The sequence below is a fragment of the Hipposideros armiger genome, unplaced genomic scaffold, assembly GCF_001890085.2.
Source record: "Hipposideros armiger isolate ML-2016 unplaced genomic scaffold, ASM189008v1 scaffold_566, whole genome shotgun sequence".
NCBI classification, from domain to species: domain Eukaryota; kingdom Metazoa; phylum Chordata; class Mammalia; order Chiroptera; family Hipposideridae; genus Hipposideros; species Hipposideros armiger.
Window position 1 is genome coordinate 269,966 of NW_017731916.1, and position 5,022 is coordinate 274,987.

The 5,022-nt window shown below is 44.5% G+C and overlaps 1 protein-coding gene across 1 annotated transcript in view; it reads left to right on the top strand.

Annotated features, from left to right (window-relative positions):
• IGSF9B (immunoglobulin superfamily member 9B) overlaps nt 1-4,998 on the top strand; it is a 73,087-nt gene extending 68,089 nt beyond the window's left edge. The window contains exon 21 of the mRNA XM_019623838.1: nt 3,109-4,998. The gene's annotated coding sequence lies outside the window, so the exon portion shown is untranslated. The remainder of the gene's footprint in view (nt 1-3,108) is intronic.
• The last annotated feature ends 24 nt before the right edge of the window (nt 4,999-5,022 follow it).

Consider the following 5,022-nt stretch of genomic DNA (forward strand, 5'->3'; position numbering starts at 1 on the left):
TTTATGCTTTAAAAAGATCCTTCCAATTGCTGGTGGAGAATGGGTTACAGGAGGGTAACAGCAGAAGCAGGGAGACTAGTGAAAGATCACTAATGTAGCCCAAAGTTGAGAAGATGGTGTTTTAGACTAGGGCAGTCATAGAACAGGAGGCCAATATATGATGTTTGTAAGGGAGAGTTTGCAGTCTTGCTGAAAGATTTGATGTGAGAGGTGAAGGCAAGAGAGGAATCGAGAATGTCTCCTAAGTTTTTGAGCCAAGTGACTGAGGATGAGAAGACTGAAGGAAGAAGAGATATGAAAGGGGAGGAAAATCAAGGTTTTTGGTAGACATTCAATTCTGTAACACCATGTCCAATCACCAGTCCCAGTCTATAGTAGACAGCCACTGCTGAACTTTTCACCCATGCTGGTCCCATTCTCACAAACATATCCCTTATCTCCTGGGTAAAACGAGAGTCCTCCAACCCAATAAAAAACACAGTCAGCTGGTGGGTTTTCTGGTTTTATGTAGTAGTAGATCCATTCTAGCATGCCCGCTTCACTGAGCCTTTTCATCCCTTCTTCCACAGTCTGCAGTGGAGTTCTGACATATCTATTTCATTTAACGTGGGCCATCACTTTCATCAAGCTTTCAAGAACTATTCCAGCAGCTACTAGAATCACCTTCCAAGGGCCTTGAAAAATTGGGAAATCCTGTGTCATTAATCAGTTCTCCCATAGAAAGGTTTATATTTTGACCCCCTTGATCCAGCATACACCAGATCCAGTCCCAGGCATCTTCTTCCAGACCCTGCTCAGTACACATTAGTCAGGCCCTGCAACTTCTTGGTGAAATCCCCATCTGCTTGGCAGACTCAACAGTTGCCCAGTAGGGTCACATTGAGGTTTGACTCATTATTTGTTTGGTGATAAGAAAGGAAAAATGAGGCAGCTGCTGAGGAAGTCAAGAATTTCTGGTAAGGGCCGGCTGAGTGGCTCAGTTGGTTAAGATCTCGCTCAAGAGTTTGAGCTCTGAGCAACAGCGGTTCGATGCTTGGCCCGAACTGAGCTGNGCTTCACTGGCCCATGTTGGTATTATCATTGCACTCTTCCCAGGTGAGGCAGCCGCTCACCAGCCATTGCACAGCTGCTCATGGCAACTCATAGCAGCTCACGAAAGCGCACGCCAGCTGCCGGCCAGCCCCACTGCAGCCTATGCCATTGCCGGCGACTCATGGCAGTCCAGCTCCAGGTTGAGCTGTTGTTCACCATCTTAGCTGTAGAGGGCGCAGCATCAGTGGTCCTCATGTGAGATCCGAACTGGGGCCCTGCTGCTCAGAGCTGATGTCCCAAGCCAACTCTTAACCAACACGCCACTCGACCGTCCTGGTCTTAATTTTTAAAAGCAGATATATGGAGTGTACTGTAGTTCCCTATTTACACATAAATGAGTGTGGCCTACATGGCCAAATCCACCCTGTGAAGTGTACTGTAGTTCCCTATTTACACATAAATGAGTGTGGCCTACATGGCCAAACCCACCCTGTGAAGGCCAAGTCTTCAAACTCTTCCAGATTAGGCTGTGAACCAAGAACAGCCCCCTTAAGCCTCTCATGGAATAGCTTGTGGATTGAAATAGACCTTTTTCTTTCTTTCTTTTCTTTTTTTAGATTTGTCAGCTCTGTGGCAAAACTAAGGTAAAAAAAAAAAAATAAGTAGTGAAGAAAAAAATAGGGTCAGGAGGCCCTTTTCTGTGATCAATTATGTTATTTAAGGGATTTTAATCTATTTTTTTAAAATGGCCCTAAATTCATTTTGAGCCAGTGCTCCATGCTTTAAAAAATTCTTTCACATGTATTTCATTTGGTGCTCTCATAAATCTTATGGGTTAAGTCAAATAGGTGCTGTTTGTCTCTTTTTTAGAGATAGGAATTGGGGGAGGGGGGTGAGAACCAACAAATGAGCCAATCAACCAATGTTCCTTTTCTTTTTCCCTCCCTTGCTTTTTTCATTCCCCCCGCCCCATTCCATCCTTTCCTTTCGTCCATACCTCTCCTTGTTCCATAAAAGCTTTTAGGCAGCAAGAAGTTGCCTAGAAAATAAAAGAGGCCTCAGATTTTAATCCTAGTCCAGTACTTCTCCCCTGTAGGCTTCCTTTCAGATGGATACACCCCAGTCCCAGGATTGTGTTCCCCAGGTGAGGTCATATAGCCCCTTGATTCTGGCAATGAGACTTGGGAACCATGTCAAGGAATGCCAATACATTTCTTAGTGGAAATGTAGTAAATGACAGTGACAAAGAATGGTAGGGGAGAGCCCATGTGACAAGCTTCATAAGCTTTATAAACCTCAAGACATTATTGATTTCAGGGGTCAAGACCCTTTGCTTTTAGGTTTGGGAGAAAACCCCAGCTGGTCCTAGGACAGCTCAGGACCCGTCATCATCATGCAGATCACATGGTGCAGAGAGAGCTCAGGTCAGACTTGTAAGCTAGCCTGTTTGATTTTGTGTCCCCAGCCTCCCTCTCTTGGGCCCTTTCCCCTATATCTATTGAACTCTTTTCCTCTATGGTCAGGGGCCTTGTACCTTCTGTGTACAAACCTGGTGTTTGAGAAGGATTTCAAGATGCTTTAGTGTCTTCATCAGGGAGGTGGGCAGGATCCTTTCTCCAGGACCCTGAATTCCCAGATTGTAGATCACTCTGCTCTTGAGAAACTGCTTTTCTCCTTTACTCCTCAGCCCCAGTCTAAACCATCTGTACTTACAATAGTTTGCTCTCTCTTCCCACACCCCCTCCAACTTGGCGAAGAAATCCTTGTTTGATTCTGCCATTCAGTAACTGACGAACTTGGGAAAATCACTTAACTTTTCTGAGGGAGCTACTCTTGCCAGCTCCCCTCCTTCAGAAACATTGGGTGGGAGGCATCCCTTTTCTGGGTACACATTCAAACATTCTCTATGTGTATACATTTTCTATACTCTCGAAGCGCAGGGATGCTGGTCAAGCTCTCTCAGGAACCCTCTTAGCAGCACCAAGTTAAGCCGCAAGGTTTAGTAGCTCAGCCAGCAGCCATTGCAAGGAAAGAGATGACGTTCCTTCTTGCTGACAACCCCAATCTCTATGACAGACTCTTTTGGAGCTCTTTTGGCTGTGAGGGTGAAGCACACCATTTCTGCCCACATAAGAAGGAGAGGGACAAGCGTCTTGGCACTTACAGGCACTCTGTATACGCAGTGACTCTGGACTGGAGTGTTTCCTTTTCTCTTCTCTCCCCAGACCTCTATCTTACCAGGTGCAGAGACAAGGTGGGGTGTGCTGGTGTCAACAACCTGCCTCTTGATAGGAGGTAACTGGCCCTCTTGAGAACAGGGCTATGTTGAGGAGAGGTACTTAGCTCCTTTTTGTCCTGAGTTTGGGAACGTTGCTGCCAGTTTGAACATAGCAGGTGTATTTCCTGCTAAGTGCCCTTTAACACCATCACATTTGCTCATTGTGTGTCTGCCTCACTCGTGTGTAAGCTCCTTGGAGGTTGGGCCCTATCTGTCCTGTTCACTGTTGGAGCCCAGGTGTCCCTCACAAAAGAAAGATTTGAACTTATTGAAAGAACGGATGACTGGTCAGAAAATGCCCGTTTTATATGGCATAATTTTATTTGAAGTCCATTGGTAACCTTGGTAAGAGTAGCTTCAGCAGAGTGATGGGAGCAGAAGACAGACTGGAGTTAGCTGAGGCATGGGAAAAGCGGGCAACTAGAGACAAAGTCCATAGAAAACACTTTTGAGAAGCCTAGTGTTTTAAAAATGTACAATATTAATAGAAAATTTGTGGTATAGTAAGGTCAACAGATCAGGAGGTAACTGTCATTGCAAAGATCATTTGTTGCTCATAGTTCCCAAGAGGAGGGGACATTCTATGCCAGAAGGGGCCACATGGGTAAGTACCAGCATTGGTCTGGAGACAGAAGGGGGTGGGAACAGTGGGCAAGAGTGCTTATTGTGGTTTCCACGGGAAGGAATGTGTGAGGCAAGGGAAGCAGGCTTAGGATTGGGTAGTTTAAATAATTTCCGCAGGCTCCAGAGGCTGTCTCTAGTTGTCTGGTACCTGGCCCTGGGGTGATCAGGGCAGGTGGATAGTGGCTCTGAGTCTGAGAGCCTGACAAAGGAAGTGGTTGGGGGTGTGGGCTCTGGATTGGTTGGTTTGTATTTGAAAAGTGCACTTGCGGGCAAGTTATCTACAATCTCTAGGAATCAGCTAGCCCTGGGAAGGGCAGTCCCTTCAGGGTCAGCAAGGCCACAGGTGTCAAAGCATCAGAGTACAGAAAATAAAAGACAGGATTAATACATCCTGTAGCAAAGGGGAGCAGAGAGATGGGATGGTAGCCGGTTTGGGCATGATAACACAAGGATGGGCTTTATTTGCTTTTAAGTCAGGAGAAATTAAAATATATTTTTTAATGCTGTTGGAATGAACCAATAGAGGAAGCGACTGATAATGCAAGAGAGAAAAGTAATAATGAAAGTAACAAGGTCCTTGATAAAGTAAAGGGGATCTAGTCCATACATAAATGAATTGGCTTTTGAGAAAATGTGAGATACGAGTATTTTACCCTTTGGGACAAGAAGGAAGAAGATACCATGATGTCATGGGAATAGAATGGAGTTCTCATTTGATGACTTGTGTTTTTTTATCATGTGAGAGACAAGGTTATCCGTGGAAAGATCATAGTGGTCATAGTGGTGGTGGGAAAAATATGAATAATAATTACTAGAAAAAATCCTAGGCTGTTTTGTGTGTTAATTTGAGGTTGGTGACATATTATGGTTTTTGCGGATTTGTGGATTTTCTAGAAAAGTATGACAGAGGGAGGGGAACAAGGTAGTTTAAAGAGACTATAAGAATAATCATAATAAACCATGGAATCTAAGGTCAATAAGTAAATAAGATAGAACAAGACTGATAAACACAAATAAGGTGATGGGCCCAATGGTTTGGAGTCTTGATTACTATTATACTTTTTTTTTTTTTCAGGAGTGGGGCAATG